Source organism: Ursus maritimus (genome assembly GCF_017311325.1).
Source record: "Ursus maritimus isolate PB19 chromosome X unlocalized genomic scaffold, ASM1731132v1 scaffold_X1, whole genome shotgun sequence".
NCBI lineage: Eukaryota > Metazoa > Chordata > Mammalia > Carnivora > Ursidae > Ursus > Ursus maritimus.
This window is the reverse complement of record NW_024423319.1, coordinates 117,665,562-117,685,455: the sequence shown is the minus strand read 5'-3', so window position 1 is coordinate 117,685,455 and position 19,894 is coordinate 117,665,562. Positions and strand designations below refer to the sequence as shown.

The window sequence follows — 19,894 nt, the reverse complement described above, 5'->3', positions numbered from 1 at the left end:
CCTTGCCAGCCCACCAGCATGTTTTTCCAATCTTGTCTTCCCTTTCTATGAGTACTAATCTTGATATTTATATATTGACATCAGAGTCTTCCATAACTTTGAATAAGTTGTAAATCGCACCCTTTTCTTGGCTTCGTACACCCACTTTTTTCTTTTCCTTTCTTAATGGCAAAGCTATAAACCTCTGTCTGGGCCGATAAGGAATTTTATCATTCTGCCCCGAAGCCACGGAAGAAGCTGCCCAGTTAGAATTCCTTTCAAAGACTCATTTTAACTAATCCCAAGCCTTTCTCAGCTCCCTGCTTCAGGGTTGCCGTCTCACGTCCAGAAGCAACACAGTTTCAAAACTGCTAGAACAGAAAAATAAATCTGCATTTTTCTGGAAGGACTGTCTGTGCTCACTTCAGGCTGGTTCCGCCTTCTCAGCCATAAACACAGTTAAGTGCTCAGAATGGGAAGCCAAAATGAGATAAGACGCCCCGTGTAATTCTTTTTCAGGATATTCAGTTATCTTTATTCTAATCCAAAGCATAGGATAGAGGCTAAAAGCTTGAGACGGAGCCTGCACAATACATTCCAGCGACTGCAAACTGGAATTGATTTACATATTCTACAAACCGCTTTTAAGCCCTTTACAATGACTGGCTGACATCACCAATCACCATTAGAGGCAAACTGGGGAGGGGGTAAAAGGGTGGGGGGGCTCAGAAAATCGGCTTCTTCGGTTCCCTTAGGAAAACGCAGCCCCGTCTTTACGCCAAATGGACGGACTCGGACAGGCATCTGCTAATCCAGCAGCTCTCCAGAGTACCATCGCAGGGGTCCCAGGCTGCGCCCTCCCTCTCCACCCGCCTGTGCAGCCCCTGGAGCTTACCTGCCTCATGTTTAGAATTCCATGACCCATCCGGCAGGGAGCGAGCTGCCTCGAAGCCCACACCGCGGTCTTCAGAGGGGAAACACCAAACCCGACAGAAGCCCGCAAGACAAAAGCAACTCAGTGAGATCCACAGGCAGCAAAGAGCACGTTTTCTTCCTTTTCCTTTGATCTGTTGCTACATGCACTCTGCCCAAGACAATGTCAAGTTTCTCAAGCTTTTCTTCCCCAGCCTATGAAAAGTCGGGCTCAGGGAAGCGAGGACGTAGGTGGCTGGCTTGGGCCCCGGAGGAGCCCCGCCAATCAGGAGGAAGGGGTGGGTCCTGGGAGCCAGAAAGGCTGCCTCCGCGAGGATTAGAGAGCTTTCGGGATTTAAATGGCTGGAAGCAGCTGGAAGCACGGCGAAAGCTCCCAAAGTAAAGGATGAGTTCTATTCTTATCTCGCTGCTCGGGGTCTGTTCAAAGCCTAACTAACTAGCTTCGGGCCTTAAGGGCTTTGCCTTTTGGGAGCGCCCTAAAAGCACGAAAGCATTTGGAAGGTGCACGATTATTTCAGCCAGGAAAGTGCAACATTCAGGACCCAACCATCTTTTTTGAAAAGGGTATCTTGCCCCTAGGTCCCACTTTGGCAAAGCCACTGGGGAGGAGACCAAATTGTTATGCAGAACACCTTGGGAGGAGGGTGCCGCCCACGTCATTTCCATAGAGATGAACTGTATAAAACAAATCTAAATGGGAACTTGCACCCAAATGTTGAAACGCAACAAATGGCCAAGAATCTTTTATCTGTTATTAGAAAAAGAAACACTGATGTTTCATCAAGAAGACAATTTCTAAGGTAAGTGTATCTACCTTTCACTGCGGCTCACCTTACCAACGGAGCTGATCTAGTGAACTTACAAACAGGGGCTGGCTGCCCATCACCTCAGCAGGATGGGAGGAAGGCTAGCTGGCTTCTTAGAAACTTAAACCCATACTGAAAAAGAATTCCCAAAGTCCACTTTCTTCACTCCCATAAACAGTAACTATTCAACTCTTAGCCAGCGTGATTTCAATGCAAATCTACCTTCGGATTTCAAAAAAAGAGCAAGTCGAGCAAAGACTACTTTGTGCAGCACCAGTGATATATTTTGTTTCCCGAAGAAGTGGCCAAAATTCTGTGAGACTAATTCAGTGAATATTTTTAAATTCTTGTATGAGAGGCAAAAATAACAAGTTAGCAGATCACGAACGGGCAGTTTTAAGAGTGTCATCTACATGGGCTTAGTAGAACTCTGCCCAGTTCTCTGAAAACTCAGCAGCCCAATATCTGGACCGGGAGGTCCACAACCCCACCCCAGCCCCCCATCTTAGTAGGCCAAGGGCCCACCTGGTGACACAAGCTGGCTTGTACTTATTTCGGAGCCCTTCATTATGACCTAGACCAACCTCAGCACTATTGACATTTGGGGTCGGACCATTCTCCACAGAGGGTGCCGGGCTGTACGTCGTGGGATGTTGAGCTGCACCCTGGTCTGGGCCCACTGGTTGCCAGCGGCATTCTCAGAGCCATGACGATCAATAATAATCAATTACCAAATGTCCTCTGGAAGGGGGGGTGGGTAAAATCACGCCAGATTGAGAACCATGGATGTACCAGCTCTGAAATACTGGTTCTCAAGCTACAGTGTGCAAGGAAACTTCTGGGGACACTGTAAAAAATGCAACCCCCAAAGCCCCTGCTCCTGTTCCAAAGGAATCTGATCTGTTGGTTTGAGGAGGAGCCTGGGAATCTGCATTTTTGTGTCATCCCCCGCCCCATCAAAGGCCTCTGATTCACTTTGAGATATACTGTACCTATTCCTGCCCTAGGTATGCCCTCAGCCCCGGGACATAGGGAGCTACCCAGAGCTGCCGCCATTCAGTATCACTTGAGTTAAGTCCCAAGGTGCATCTCCTTTCTCACTTTCAACAGAAGCTTCTCACAACTGCATTTGCCTTCTGCGGTCATCATCTCACAGGTAAATGTGAGCTGGGATTTCCTCTCGCCACCACTGTGCCCTTTCCAAGTTTCATCCATCTTTCTTCTCCTTTAGCCCAATCCCCTACCATCCTACAAGGTCACATGTCACCCCTCTTCTGTGCTTTGCCCAATGCCCCAAGACAAATTAATCCCTTCCCTTCTCTGTGCTCATAAAGCAGTTCTTAGACAGCCGGTAGTGTGCTGGTAAATATTTAACAAGCAGCTCTCAGGGGAAAAAAAACAACAAGATTCGTAGCAGCCTTTGCCGATTTCTGTGGTGTAAATACTCCCTCCTTTTCTACCATGAGGACACGAACACAGAGTTGGAAAGAGTGGTGCCAAATCAGGAGATGGTAAGCACCAGCTTGAGCAAACCATGATACACCTCTGTTGCCACTTCCATTGGATACTGTCATCCTCTTCTCTGGAGTCTCTCTCCTATTAGACTGTAACACTCTCAAGGGCAAACATGGCGTCCCATTCATCTTTGCAACCCCGGCCACTTGCACTGTACGTGCTGTGGAGGAGGTGGTCAACCAACGTGTGCGGGAAGAGAACGCAATGCAATGGCGGCTTCCCCGAGACACGGACACCCATCTGACTGCTGCCACTGCCACAGCAAGGAAGGGAAAAGACTCTCATAGAAACTTAAACTCTCACAGTTACCTTTTTACCATAATATCATTATCTCTTCTGTACTTATGAAAACAATAAGCACAATGCCATCTTCCGTCCTAACACTCCGACATCTGAGCATCATAAACAGACCAGAGTGAAAGACTAGAGGCCGGCCTTCTAAAACAGAACCTCGACTTCATGGACATATTTGTGAGACACTGTATTTTTTATGTTTTTATATGAAGGCATCACACACTTTTGCATCCACATACTTGCGCATTCTATCAGTTATAGATTCCAAAGATCTCCAGGAGGGATATATACGATAACCCCTGGGAAGTCTATGGAAGGGCATTTCCACCGGTAAGAGAGACAGTAATTGGTGATGGTCATCTCGACCATCTTCTCATTACGCACTAACACAGGAATGCTAATGGTGGTGTCATTAACAAACACCACCTACAAGTGCCCACTGTGAGCCACGCGTGTTGACAGGTTCTTCACAAACGTGCGCCATTTACTCTCTCCACCAAAACACCGAAAAGTAGACATCACCGTTGTCAGGCTAAGATGAACAGACGAGATCAGGAAGGCAAGGTAGATAACCCAGGATCTTCTTGTTATAAATTGCTGTACCAGGAATCAAGTGTTTGGGATCAGAATAACTCTGCTTTGTGTTATAAAATGCGCTGTTTCTAGAAGTGTCCAGAAAACGCCTAAAGAAAGTGGATGGTGTAAAAAAATGAAGTCTTTTTCATTTATAAATAAATATAATTTTTAAAATTTCTTTTTTTGTGTGTAATTTTTAAAACTTCTAATGAAATAAATGGCCCCTTGGGGGTTGTCCACTAAGTGAGCATTAGATCCACTTACTGGGAACGGTGTAAGCAAGTAAAGTGAAACAGGAAACTTGCTTTGCCAAAGGAGAAGATGTTCTCTTCTGCAGTGTGTGATTAACCGTGTTTGCAAATAACAGCTGAAGGGATGTTTTAGTGTTGTTGACGGATATTCCTTAAAAAGTAGCCTAGACCAAAAAAAAAAAAAAAAAAGTAGTCTAGATAACAGTCCTGTGTGGTATGTGGAGGTTTAGTTATAAACAGACCTGCACAGTAAATGTCACATAGGTGCCTGAGCAGGTGGCCCTGGGTAGGCCCTACTGGACATGACTGGGCATGAGCATGGCACCTCACAGGAGAGCTAGCAGGACCTGGGTCACCTTGTTCTGTGTTCTGTTAGGGTCAAAGCATATGGGATTATCATTTGTGTAAGTAAATCATGGTTGACTATCAGTAACTTCGTATAGTTTATTGAAATATGTGTCAGGACACATCATTAAAAGTCAGTGAAAACCAAGCTGATATTGCCTAGTCAGCCACCTGGGAAGTGTGCTTGGTACAAGTGCAATCTTTGGGGTCTATGAAAAGAGAGAATTTCCTCTCCTGCAGAGGTTCCAGAAACCCAGTTGCTTTATACTTATGACAGCAGAGAAAAATCTGAGGAATACTGTATTTGAGGTAATTAGTGAAGGCAGTTTCAGTCGACAACACAAGGCCCTGCTTAGAAAAAAAGAAATAATTCTTATTTATAGAACCTATAATTCTTACAGGAGGTCACAAAAAAGCAACAAGTTTCTACTCACTGGGCATAGGTACTCGTTAAGCCAGTTTCTTTGATTGGTTGATGGAGGCAATGTGGCATACCAGCAGCACGGGTCATAGATGCGATCGGGAATCCATTTTTGGTGTCAATATAGCCGGTAAACTCACCGGTGGACGTCAAGTAAACCAACTGACATCTTTAAGCCCAAATTTTTCAGGGGACGGTCAGGCAAATTATGGACTGAATGTTGGTGCTCCCCCAAGATGCATATGTTGAAATCCTAACCCCTAATGTGATGGTATTAGGAGGTGGAGTGTTGTATTTGGAAGGCGATTAGGTCATGAATGTGGAGCCTCATGAATGAGACTAGTTCCTTGTAAAAGAGATCCCAGAGAGCTATCTTGCCCCATGGCCTCGGGAGGACGCAGCAAGAAGACAGCTGTCTGAAGCAGGAAGTGGGCTCTTACTTTCCACCCAACGGACCCGCACCTTGATCTGGGACTTCCAGCCTCCAGAATGTGAGAAATAAATGTCCGTTGTTTATAAATCCCCTAGTCTGTGGCGCTTTGTGGTAGCAACCCGACGGACTGAGACAGATGAAATCATGAGTGGGAAAGCTTTTTTGTAACTATTGCTTATATGAGTGTTTTGGACGACAGACTCTGGAAAAAAGGGAAGAAACCTGTGAATACAAAAATGGAAGGAATAGACCCAGTATAAGAAATGGTTTTGGAGAATGTACCCTAAGGGCAGACTTGCAGATAGGACAGAACTGACTAACTGGTCACCAGTCAGGGTTTTCAATGCATGGAACTTGATATTTCCTCACTTGAAAATTAAGGATTTAAAACAAATCATGCTATTTAAAATTTTAATCATATCTTAACTATTTAATAATTCTCCGCTTTTAGAGGTGAAATATTTTGACATTTCCTAGTTTTTGTTGATGGGATTAAATATGGCTGATCCTTCCTTATCTTCTTTTTAGTAATCCGGTAAAGGTTTATGCATGAACTTGGCAATGGTTTTTATATACTCCTCCCACTGTCAAATATTCTCTACACTCCCAATTAAACCTTCTGCTTCATGTCAACACAGTAATATCTTACTTCCCCACAGTAATTCCTCAATTTCCAAACCATCTACTTTTTTTGCTACAATTTTGTGCTTAAATTTGCAAGAAGAACGTTATTATAATAATGTATTTTTTACTTGTCTTATTAACCCCTTTACTAGATCCTGCAGCCGGTGAGGTCTGTTTCAGTCAGGGTTCTCCAGAGAAATAGAACCAGTAGGCTATATAACACACATCTTGAGATTTATTTCAAGGATTTGGCTTCTGTGATTGTGAGGACTGGTAAGTCTGACGTTGGTAGGGCAGGCTGGCAGGAGCTCATCCTATGGTTGAGGCAAAATTTCTTCTTTCTCAGGGAAACCTCAGTTTTGCTCTTAAGGCCTTCAACTGATTGGATGAGGCCCACCCACATTCTCAAAAATAGTCTACTTTCTTCAAGTCAACGGATTATAGCTGTTAACCACATCTACAAATGCCTTCACAGCAGCCCCTAGATTAGAGTTTGAGTGAATAACTGGGTACTATAGCCCAGCCAATGGACTTGTCGTATATACAAGCACACAGTTTATGATCAATTAGTCAATAAATGTTTACTGAATTATTGCAACTAATAATGATAATTTCAAAACCGCTATCAGTAGAAGGCTTTCGCCTCTATAAATGATGGAATTTTGCTAATAGATTTATTATGTGCTTCTCAACTGCAACACTGGAAGGTAGGAGCTATAAAATTTTGAGATAAGATGATTTCTAACTGATGATTCTATACCAGGTCATACTATTCATCAAATGTCAAGATAGAATGCAATTTTTTTTTCATAGAAAGACTCAGAATTTTTGCATCCCTTCTACTCTTTCTTTGGAATCTACTCAAAGACGGGTTTTAGCAAAAGGAGGGAATTAAGCCAAGAAAGATAAGCCAATGGGACTCAGAAAACAGAGAAGTCAACATAAAGAGAAACAAAGATGGTGGATGTGGCCCTTCTAGAAAGGCCCCCATCTAAGCTGTAGCAGGAAGATGAACAACTCCTGGACAGAGGTCTCCAGGGGGAGAAATGATACTGATAGATCACATTTGAGGATGAACAGGTGCACATGGATATAAGCAAAAGGCGACACTATTATTAGTTCCAGGAAAAGCAAAAGAACGCACATAAAAAGAAGCCCAGTCCTAAGACACTCCTTAAACCGGCAGCAATCTCTGATACAGATCTTGTGGCAGACACTACTGGGAGCCAATCCAGTATCCATCTTGCCCTTGTTTCTTTCCAACAGAACTTCAGTGTATTTGGTGGCAGAAATGTGCCCAGCTGAAGAACATTTCCCAGTCTCCCTGGCAAGTGTGGGTGCTGATATGAAACTGTATGGCCTATGGAAATTTAATAGAAGCTGCTGTGGAGGGCTCCTGAGAAAGCTCTTAAAAGAGACGCAGTTTGCCCTTCGCCCTTCCCAATTTCCCCACCAGGAGTAGGCATGCAGTTATCTGAGGGACAGGGGCTGCTGTGTCACCATGAGAGGGATGGGACACGTGGTCAAGCTGGCAAACAGGAAAGACAGAAGGATCCTGGATTCCCAAGGACATCTTAGAGTCTCTGAATGAGCTCTGAACTTCACGTTCTGTGAGAAAAATAAATTGCTAATTTGTGGGAGCCAATGTTTTGGAGTTTGTGTTCATAGATGAACGGACACAATTTCATTGGGAGGACGTGGGGTGGGCTGAGGAGGGTGGCGCAAGAGAAGTCATTTCTTCCTGATCCTATGCAGGATGTGAAAGATAAGGTCTAAAATTCATAAGCCAAGAAAGAGCAATAAAAGCATATTATGGGAAATATGAAAGTACATATCAGAGGAAATATTTACAAGTCAAAAGTGATTGTTCCTAGAATGGAGTGGGATGGCTGTTTTTATTACAAGTCTTTAGTATATTTGTACTTCAAAGATATATTACTTTGATAAAAATTAAAAATAATTAAAAATAAACAAAAAAGATACGCCCCGGTGATTAAATCAATTTCTTGTCCTTAAACTCACTTCCTGTATTAGCAGTATGTTATGATTATCAGGCCCATAGTTAACCAAAGAGTCAGGGTAGAGCATTCGAGAAATTATATGCCTGATGGCCCATGTTGAACCTCAAGGGCAATGTCACCATGTCATGCACATATGATCTGATGGGCATTTCCTCTCTCCCCCACCACAGAGTTAATTTGCTCGGAGTTTATGACCGCTTTGCCATGTGTAGCAGCAAATACATATATTAGACAGCCCTGATCCAAACTGTTTTAGACTAACATTCTTTTAGATCTCCAGGAATCAAAATCCTACAACCCAGATGTCTTTTTTTTTTTTAAGATTTTATTTATTTATTCGACAGAGATAGAGACAGCCAGCGAGAGAGGGAACACAAGCAGGGGGAGTGGGAGAGGAAAAAGCAGGCTCATAGTGGAGGAGCCTGATGTGGGGCTCGATCCCATAACGCCGGGATCACGCCCTGAGCCGAAGGCAGACGCTTAACCGCTGTGCCACCCAGGCGCCCCCAGATGTCTTAAAAATTCATTAGAGACTAATTAAAAAAAACCCATTTTCTTTTTATTCCTAATTGACATCATTCTTGATTCAAATTCATTTTTTAAAAATTGTGTTTAAGTATGGCTAGGAATAACTGGTTACACTTCTTTATATTATTACCACTTTACTTCTTATCCTTATTCTTTCCTCTCTCTTATTTTTCTCATATATTAGTTAGTCTCTCAAACCTTTAACATTTTAATGCTCAAAGCTGATTTTTAAATTAGCCTTAGAGATTAAAAAGACATTTACTTTTGTGAACCGGATCTCAGTTTTTATACGTTAGAAACAAGCAAATCAGGCTGGGCATTGATAATCACATGGACAGAAGGTGAATAGAAATTTTAATCAAAAGAAGCTTTGAACAGGATTTGCGCTCCTTGCTTGTAAAAAGACAATGCTTTATCCTTTAGATTGACACTTCTCAGATGCACAGAAAGACTGCTGAAATGGCTGTATTTTTTCCCGATTGGCACGACTCAGTAAGTGGTTCCCAGCAGAGGAAAAACTCACGATGAGCCAGAATCATGGCTTACATGCTTCTTTCCTTTGCTCGACACAGATCAGGCTGGGTTTTTGTTGTTGTTGTTGTTTTGGTTTGGTTTTTTTGTTGCTTTTTTACTCTCTTTTCATAGGCAAGAAAAGAATAGCTGCTCTTATTTCCGTATAACTAGATGGCCCATCATGAGTTTTCCCTCTGCTGGGACCCACTTAGGAAAATTCACACATACTGAGATAGGCTTTCCTCTATTCCCCTGATACAAGATGCAAGATAAACACATTGAATCGTGGCAAGGGGAAAAATGCAAACGTTGAGTAGCAGTGCCTTGCCTTGCTCCATATTTACGAAAGAGCTCTATGAAATATCTGAGGAGCTGCATTCAAATGAAGTTTCATTTTATTTCTCCTTCGATTTAATAATTTCTGAAAGGAAGGGCTTACGTTGCTTGTCTATTTTATAAATGGTGCCACAATTTACAATCATTTCCATGTGAGTGATGTAAATAATATCATACAACGAACAGGATAACCGTACCGTTAGGTGTAGCTTTATCTGTGTCGTATCAAAAAGCCCTACTGCTAGTTCTCCTAAACTATCTCTGTGTGGGCAAAAGATAATTACGTTACGGTCATCTTCAGAAACCAACCCACTGGCTATACTTTTCTCCAACTGGGCAAATTAATCTAACGCAATTAAAGGAACTCAAAACCAGCTGATACACTCTGCTCTAAGAGGTCTAACTCAGCTAACCCTCAAATTAAGAGACGTGAGCTACCGAGTATCTGTGCTGCGTGGAACGAGAGGAGATGGCAGGAATCGCGGATCTCTCGTGGACCATTATGCATCAGGCCCTCTCGAAGATGGAGTGAGTTTCTGGGGTGTATATAAGAACCTGGAACCCATGTCTCTGACTCCAAAACTCGTGCTCTTTCCGGCACATGGTGCTGCCACCCTGGTCCCAGAGGCAGCTCTCCTTTGGAAAGAGGCGTCAAAGCCCGGCGCGCCCGGGCACGACTCGCTGCAAGGCTCCCTCACCCCCGGTGCCTCATACAGGAGTGTTTGGGATTCACTACTTGGATTTTGATCTGGTTCTGAAATCGCCAACCTCAACCCACCTCCCAAGCATCTCACACTGCACCTTCGAGCTAAATCGGGCGTTCACCATTATCTTTGAAAACCCACTGAAGCACTTGAGTGATGTTTATTTGCTTTTAATGGCTCTCCAAATTTGGACTGTGTTCCTTTGATCATTTCTAGATAGGAGAAAAAAAAAACCCCACGTATATGCCTATCGATGGGGTACGCCTCATGGCAAAAGACGTCGCTGTTGCAAGGCAGGATGTGAACTTTGGGGCTATTTCTCTAGGACTGTAAATGAGGTTTTCCTTCTACATTCAGAATTTCTCCAAGGCTTTCCCATTGGAATATGTTCCTGTGATTCATTTCCACAGTTAGGAAAGCACGCAGCCCACGGAGGGCTTTTCCTTGTTCTAAGCTAACCGGAGCATCGGCGGATTAGACGTTGATTTCATTAGCAACACACAGATATGTGTAGATCCCTAGGAGTTGGTTTTCATCACTCCCGGGGCATCTAAGATCTCAAGTGTAAAGACAAGGGTTTCTACAAGAAACAGGCTGAGGACTCTCAGGCCTTCACCCCGTGCTAACGAAGATGCAATGGCATACCTTCCGTACGCCTGAACGGTCAATCCTGCCTTCGGCAAGTATTTACTGCACGCTCATCACAGGCCCGGCGTTGTTTTAGGCGCTGGTGAGGCAGGCAGACAGGTACAAACAGACTGGGGGCTGCCCTCGTCAGTCAGCGAACCTTCTAGTGGAGGGACAGAGACAGACAATAAATAAATACAAAGACGTTCTGGCCAGGGGTAGGGAGTGGCGGGGTGGGGGGTGGGTAGGGAAGTCGGCATTTCATAGGGTGACAGGTCCGCAGAGTTCGAAGGAAGCAAGGAAGCAAGACTTTGGGCTCTGGTGATGGGTGGGGCAGAGTTATCCAGACAGGGGAAGCAGTAATGGCAGACGCTCTAAGGCCAGGACACACTCGATGAAAGGAGCCTGTGACAGTTGGAGCAGAGTGAGCAAGGGTGACAGCGGTAGGAGCTGGGCCTCAGGAACGTGAGCACGTGAGTGTGGTGTGTTGGGGGGCAGCTTTTGCAGGTCACGTGGGACTAGTAGATCACCGGAAGAGTTTTGGGTTTTCTTCAGAGCAAGGCAAGGGAGACTCTGAGGCTTTGGTGCCGAGAAGTGACAACAGCCAATCAACTTCCTAGAGCTTGGTGTGACTGCTGGGTCCTACTGGGCAGAAGGAAGGTCGCTGAGGACGCTTTTTTGGTCAACCAAGTCAACCAGGTCGGAGGTGGTGGTGAACTGGGGCAGGCATGGCAGTGGAGACGGGGAGGCCGAGCCGATGGGGTTTGCTGACAGAGTGGAGGTGTTAAAGAGTGGACACTAGGATGACTTCCAAGTTCTTTTCTGGAACACAGCTGGAAAAATAGAGTCACCGTTTACTGACATGGGGACAACTGCGGGGAAAGCTGTTTGGAGGAGGGGCCCTTTCCCTGCTTCGCTCTCCTGTGGGGGGATGGGGGAGGGGTTCTGGAGGCATCGTAAAATCGTCCAGATGAAAAGAAGGTCCAGGGATATGTGAACCAAGCCAAAAAGTTTATACTACACATGGAAAAAAACACTGCCCATAAATACTTGCTTTATTATTCCCAATCAATGCAGCACAGCGATGTGGCTAGGAGCGCCGATTCCAGAAACAGTCTCAGTCCGAATATCAACGTTGTCCCTTAATAACTGTGTGAATACGGCCCATCTGCTTATGCTCCCTCAACATTGTGATTTGAATAAAGCAATTTGTTTACAAATAATATTTAACATTTACGGAGTGCCTTCTAAATGCCAGACACTTGTGAGCACGTTCAATTCTCCCTTACCCCCAAGAGAACGGGTACTAATAGCATCCCCACTTGCCAGGAGTGAAAACTGAGACACAGAGAGGCAAAATGACTTGCTGAGGTCATAAAGCCAGGAGGCTGCCGATCCTGGCTTACACATTCAGGCTGACTGGCCCCTGACAACATGCTCTTAACCACAGAACCACGGAAACGCAGCACAGAGTAAACACTCACAAACTGTAGCTTGTGTTACGATGACGTAACTACTAAAACAAGAAAATGCCCAATGGTCACTCATACGTTTGTGAAACTTGACTTGGACTCATAGTGTGACTCAGTTTCAGTCTGTGCCTCACTTTCTCCAGCTCTGTTTTGGGTGCACAGCCTGTGTTCTTCCTTCGGTGGAATGCACAGACACGGCGCCCCCTCTGCTGAGAACAAGGCATCCATCCTTCGAAAGTTGCCTTTAAAAACACCCAAGGGGCACCCGCCTGGCTCAGTCAGAGAAGCATGTGACGACTGATCTCAGGGTTGTGAGTTCGAGCCCCACACTGGGCGTGGAGCCTTCTTAAAATAAGAAAAGCAAAACAAAAAAACACCCAAGGCATAGGAGTCCTTAAGAGTCAGAAACCCTGCCGTAAGTGTGCAAATGTTGGTTTCTCACTCTCATCAGTGATATCCAAGACTGTAACTTCTTTACTCGTGTTCCAGATACACTGGCAAGCAGCTCCGGGGTAGGCGAACGAGCCTCAGTTGCTCACTTTGCCCTCCGTGTGAATCATGGAAGTCTCGCCTCCGCCCCAGAGGGCTCACAGATGGGGCTGTCCCGAGCCTCTGCGCCTTACTTCTTCCAATTACAGTCACATCCTCTGGCCTAATGAGTTTCTAAAACTAGTTTTCATTTTATTTAGGGCAAGTTTCCAGATGTGTTTTAAAATCAATCAGCACTAGGAATAAAAGATAACACGACCCCTGGAGCTCCTGCAAATCCATTCCGTAACCGAACACACTGTTTTAACACCCTTGTATCTAGACAAGTTTAAAGGGACTATGCCACGCCCTTTTCTTGCTTTACATCTCAGACGAGTCACCTGCTCTCTGAACTTCTGTGTCCTTATCTGCACAATGAAAGCACCAGCTGACTTGTCTGCCCTTCGAAATCACCTGGAAGAGACTTAAAAGATACCTGCGAGAGGGTCCCACTCCCAGAAGACTCTGATTTAATTGATCTGGGCTGGGCCTGGGTGGGATTCTTTTTTTTTAAAAGCTCCCCTAGGGATTAGAATGAGCAGCCCAAGGTGGAGAACCTTCCGCTGGTCTAGATCAGTGGTTCTCAAATGCTAGCATGTGTCACAATCCCCTGGAGGGCTTGCTAAAACACAATTACCTGGCCCCACCCCAGAGTCTCTGATTCAGCAGGTCTGGAGTACTGCCTGGAAATTTGCATTTCGGACAAGTTCCCAGGTGGTGCTGAGCCCCTGGTTTGGGACCCTCTTCTCTGTATCAGGGGTCCGCAAACTCCGGCCCTCCGGCCAAATCCTGCCCACCACCTGTTACTGTACAGTCGCCGGAGAACGGTTCTTAATGCTTTCAAATGGTAGAGAAAATAATCAAAAGAATTCTATTTCAAGTCATGGGAAAAGTATATGAAATTCAAATTCCAGGGGCCATAAATGAAGTTTTATTGGAAGGCAGTCACACCCATTCGTTAAACCAAGCCGGGGCCTGGTGTGACGCCCTGCTTGCCGATGAAGTCAGCCCTGACTGACAATGGCTCACACTTGAGCTTGGGGTGCTTGCCTCCTGAAGCAGATCAGAATACGGCCCCCCAAATATGCTGCTTTGGCATCAGGATTATTTTGAGCTAAAGGCAACTAAGAACTGGGGCGCCTAGCTGGCTCTGGCGGCAGAGCACGCCGCTCTTGATCTCGGGGTTGTCAGTTCGAGCCCCACGTTGGGTGTAGAGATGACTTAAAAATAAAATCTAAAGAAAAAAAAATAAGGCAGCTGAGAACTAACAGATGCAGGAAGATTTCTCTGCCGGTGATCCCCCCTCTGGGGAAGAGAAGAAGAGTGATTCTTCTCATCGAAAATGGGGTGTCACCACCAAGATGAGTTTGCATAAACAGACCATACTAATATAGCCCCTCCCTGCCGGCAGTTCCTTCGTAGATCTCCTCGTCATTTCCTCACATTTTATCGTCCTTAAAGCCCAAACCCTCTTTCCTTTGTGAAAAGGGCATATAAGCCCTCGAGTCTCACTGCTTCTTTGAGTCTTGCCCCCTTTCTCCGAACTCTTGTGCACATACATATTAAAAGCTTGTGGGCCTTTGATCCTGTTAATTTGACTTCGGTTAGTTTAATTCACAGGCCCCGCTGACTGAACCTAAGAGAGTTGAGGAAAAGTTTTCCCTTTGACACTCCTGACCCCGGAGATGGGAGAGATTGAGATGGGCAGCCTCCTCAGCTCTAACGTTCTCCTTTACCTTATCTCAGTTTGTCAACAGATATCCTCAGAAGCCCAACTCCTGGCGATCCCCTGCAGCCTGCCATTGATCAGGACCTCAGGAAAGGTCACTCCGTCAGAGAGAGCCTCCTGGAAACAGGATGGGTTAGGTCACCTCACAATAGAAACACCATGGGCTTTTACATGACCCTGTATCCTTTCTGGCAGCAAATTCGCATGAAATGACCGCCAAAGATCCCTCTGTAGCAAAACCCTCAGGACATAGCACCGTGTACGCTAACTGAAGGATCTTTCTGAGAAAATGGTAGACATGTCATGGGCAGGATGAAGAGGAGGGCTGTGATTCATTCCTAAATATCTGAAACCCAGCAAGTGACTCCTTGCTATTTTCTTTTGAATAGTTATTTCATCATATTTTAATGAAAGCCTGATACGTAAGATTTCTTTGGTGATAAAGAAGGCACGAAAACACATTCTACTGGAAATAAGCACATAAGTTGTAAAACTTTCTTAAAAGCCCCTTCTCCTCCTGAATCATGCCCCTAATTAAATTTAAACCCAAGTAATCTCATCCACGGTTAACTAACAGGGTCTTATTTCTCCCCGTTTCTTTGAAAAGATGTGTATCCTTTCAGGTAACCATTCCCTTGACAAAAAGGTTGCCATGGATACATTTTTTTAATTGAATGCCGGTATTTTAAAGCCTGTGCAATTGAGTGAGGTATACCTGGCCTGAGGGTTATACTAATTTAAGTGCCTGTCTTTAATGCTAACAATTTTATCTTAATACAGTTGCTCTGTGCGTTTGGCATGCGGTGCTCAGGAGCGGTTGGAAATGGCGTGGGAGTTCCTTAAGGAAAAGCCAGGAAGACAAACATCGCCCGGCCCACCTAACTAACTACAGTTCAATCAGTGGATGCTTCACTCGCCTGGAATTTGTCTGTTCTCGGCATGTTTAATAATGAGTCATGAGCTGTGTCTGCAAGGCTCCCAGGGCCCAGGGCCACGTGACGATTTTCTGTGCCTAAGTCCCTTGTCTTTGTTCCGACAGGCTGCTAAGGCATCCCACAAAGCTGACCTAATGCTACTTCAGTGGGGCTATTTTTCTTCTATGGCTCAGCTCACACGTGATATTTAGGAAGTCGATTGTCAGGCATGCAAATTGAGAGAAAAATATGCCATATTAAATCATGATGGTTGAATAAGGTATTACTCATGGACAAATGACTTCTGGTTCTCTCCTGAGTAGGGGCAAGTTGAAAAGCGGAACCTGCTTTTCAGAAGGAATGTAGCATTTTCATTGGCATTCCACCTTCGTCAAAGCATTTAGCGAAATACACTCCAATATGCATATTATGGCTGCTGTTATGCTACCCAAAATATGAGCCACCCTGTAGCTTACTTTAGCCACGAGTTGATTAGGTAAGGATCACCACCTTTATGATTATACACGTAGGTGAAATACCATTCCAAACGTCATTCCAAAAACATTCCACACGCTTCTAATGATTGTTCCACTCAATGAATACAATGGCACCAAACATTTAGGTATCTCAAGAATTTCTTTTCAGAGCAAAAGAAATCTTGAGATGTTCATCCTGGACGACAAATAGAAATTAACAAAATAGGTATCCATTTTCCTTCAAGTTCAGCTGATTTTTTCCCAGTGATCTATAGAAAATGAAGCACATTTAAGAAGGCATATATTTAAATTATACCTTTTTCAACCGGACATGGAATTTTGCAAAAAAAAAAAAAAAATTTAAAGCTTGGAATTAAAGAATTGCCGCGTTGAAATACATTGATGACTTTGCCTGCTTCGAAACTATTAATTTGGTATTTTTCCATGGCTTTAAAACTTCATATCTTTACGTAGTAACTTATTCTCATGGAAGCACACTAATTAGGGTGACATATGTAACAATAATATAAAACCAGTTGTTTTCCATGGGTTCATCATAGTCTGCCACAATCATGCCTTTGCTCAAAAAGACTGAAAACAATTTCACATGAAGAAACTAGTTTCATTTTTCAATCAACAATTTCAATCAGTGCTTAGTTGTCTAAGGTTAAATGCAAAATGTATTACAGGCACCGAAACCAGTTTTAATCCTTCTTACTTAACTACAGATACTCCTTCATTTAATTTTTGGTTTGTTTTGTTAGATAAAGAGAAAGACTTAAATAAAGGAGAAAGATGAAGATTTAAAAAAAAAACAAAACAGCATGAAAGCAACTATAAAATCTGCTAAAATGCGGGAGAATAGAAACCATGTGGAAGTCAGTATTGTGGAATAAAGGTTTTCCAAAAAATCTTCAGGAATCTTCTTTGAAAATACAGTAACAGAGAAAAAAACTGAAAAATTAGCAAACGCCAGTAGGAAAGTCTTGGCCAATTCTTTTACTTAAAAGAAATCAAATAAGATTAAGAGTTTAAAAACAGAGAGGAGGGCGCTACAGTAATGGATAGTTCATCTTCCTTCAGTGCCTCCTCTTTGCTATCATTAATCATTCACTCCGACCGCAGACTACCTGGGAACTGCACTGAGCTCGGACAATTCAAAGCAATGGAAGCCGAATCAGTCCTTACAGGTTCCCCCACTGGGGTTTGGACCTAGAGTAGAAAGCAAGATCATGGTCTCAGAGCAGCCTCTGGTGGCTGAATGTCAAAAGCTCAAGAAGTCAGAGGCCACCGTACTGGAGTTCTTAAGATTTTGCGCAAATGGAAGTTACTATTTAAACAACTTCAAGCCAGTTGCCCAGAATTGACTTGATGGGAGCTGAAATGAATTCGTTAGTCCCAAACACTATCTCAGATAATGTGGAGTTTTGATGCTAACAAATTGGGCGATTCAGACAACAGGTACAGTCTTCCTTACGCTTGGACACGAAACAGTGTTAAATATAAAATCATCTCCAACTTTGCCGAGTCTCTCCAATAAATGATGGGCCGGTGGTGACTGACAACTGAAATTAATTTTAATTTTTAAGTGATGGATACTTTTAAGCAATCTAAATATTTTCAGTTCTTAAGCTGTATGAGTGGTGTGTGTGTGTGTGTGTGTGTGCATGCGCACACGCGTGTGCAGAGCTTTGTCCATTAGAAGCATTTGGGTGTATTTTCTTGTCACAGTTTTCCCAGCTGGAAAACATCTGTTTAGGACAGAGGCCCGTAAATTCCATCTGGTAGGCTCCCCATTGAGCCATCTCGTCTCGGATGTTTCTAAGGGCCCCTTTTGAAAAGTCTGAATCTCCTAATGTCACCTGTGTCAAGCATCATGTCCAAAAGAGCGCGGCCATCTGCAGCATCGTGTGTCTGAACACATCACGTTTACGCAGCAGGTTAGAATGTTTTGTTCAAAAAGAAATTCTAGGGGCGCCGGGCTGGCTTGGTGGGTAGAGCATGTGACTCTTGATCTTGGGGTCGTGAGTTCAAGCCCCATGTTGGACTTAGAGCTGACTTTAAAAAATGTGCAAGGAATTAATAGTAACATACCAACGTTAACTTCTTAGTCCCCCCAGATGGTAATGTAAGACATTAACACTAGGGAAAGCAGAGGGGAGGGTATGTGGGAATGCTCTGCACTCTCTTTGCAACTTTTTTGTGAATCTAAAAATGTTCTGGAATCAAACTTTATTTTTCTAAAGTACGAAGAATAATGAGTAAATACACTGAGGGAAGTGGGAAAGGACGGACAAAGCTCTCTTGTAGAAAGAAGGATCAGTAACACGCGACCCCTTGTCTGTTACGTACCGGGCATTTCGCTATGCACCTTACCAACACGAACTCATTACAGTGGTGTCTCTTAACGTGCGTTGGTAAAGAAATACCGGTGCCTACTCTGAGAAAGAAAAGAACCAACTCTTGAGGGAAAAAAATGTGGCGCTTAAATTTCAATAGGAGAAACTTCCTTTATTCTTCCTCTCTTGGCTAGCTGTTTTCTCCTTCCCTCACGTCTTAGGCCCACTCCAAACCTGATCTTTACTCCTTCCCTCCATGACGTTTCTTTGTCATTACTCCTATGTTTGAGTATCCAAACGGTTGTATGTTCATTTATTCCGATACTCAAATATTTGAATTTAGAAATCGCTAAATTCCAACATTCAAGGATTCAAATTTCAAGATCTCTAGTACATCCTAGTATTTTCCATAGGAGAAAGCAAGGGGGTAGTCACTGTGCTGGGGGCAGCGCAAGAGCCCAAGTTCCAGCCAGTCTCGGTCTGGCCAGGAGGTCCCGTTGTGATTTCTCTGGACTTGATGAGTTCCTTTTCAGTATTCGTCAAGCAACCTAATTAGTAGCTCAGCTATTCTTAGTTCCAGAACAGGGTCCAAAGTTCCCATGATAGTCACAAAGCACAATTTGCAAGTGTGACACAAAAACGTAACTCCCTTCCAAACTCAGAAAGTGTAAGGCACACAGAGGACGAGTGGCGATAGTAGGTCTCCAAAGCCCCGTTTCCTTTTAAGCCTCCGTTGCTGTCTTAATTCCAAGGAGACTCGCTGTCTGCATCACTCATTTAATTATTGATTCTGTTCTATCTTGCATTCGCTTCTCTGTTGTCATTACCCTTATTGAAGACAGACCTCTCTTTTGAACTTCTTCCCGACTGTTGTGGGTACAACTGCATGACACCCTGGTCTCATGCTTTCGGACCACAGCAAGTGTGAAGGTGAGAGGGTACTATGTGACCAAAAGCCCCAGGGAACAGGGAGTCAGGAGAGCTGTCTCTCATTTGCTGCCACCAGCAACCTTTCCGCCCTGGGGCAATCTGGTTAACTTCCCAGGGTCTCAAAATCCTCAGGGAGGCAGTGAGGGGATGGGCTTCACTCAGGTAAACCGCTAGAGTTTACTGAGCGCCATATTGGATGCCTCTTAAGCACCAATGACGTCAGGTCCTCATGTTGCTACCCCTTCCTCCCACTGCCACCATGGTGACCATTCCTGCATGGACTTCAACCAGTTTCCCTTGGGTGTGACTGACCTTGTCTTGCCTCTGCATGTACTAAGGAATTCTCGATTCCTGCTTTGGGCCTTTTCCGACAGGGCATGGGATTCCTATATCAGCTCTCCTGGAGGCACAGTCCAGAAGCTCAGGGGGTGACTCTCACGGAGTCACCCAAGACTGATGTCTTGTCCCAAAGGTAAGTTCTGAGATGCATTTGGCACACTCCTTTGAACGCTCCCTGGGATGAACCTTCGTTGCCCGTGGGAGAAGCCAACTCGACCATCCCTTTGGGCTGGCTTTCCCACTGTCTCTGTCCCCCCCCCC

The 19,894-nt window shown here is 44.4% G+C and overlaps 1 protein-coding gene across 4 annotated transcripts in view; it reads right to left on the bottom strand.

Annotated features, from left to right (window-relative positions):
• MID1 (midline 1) overlaps window positions 1–19,894 on the bottom strand; it is a 581,834-nt gene that overhangs the window by 150,691 nt on the left and 411,249 nt on the right. Inside the window, exon 1 of one of the 4 annotated variants that reach the window (XM_008696364.2) lies at window positions 875–1,133. The exons of the other annotated variants lie outside the window; for them this stretch is intronic. The gene's annotated coding sequence lies outside the window, so the exon portion shown is untranslated. Of the gene's footprint in view, window positions 1–874; window positions 1,134–19,894 lie in introns of those variants that run through there. 4 annotated transcript variants of the gene reach the window in all.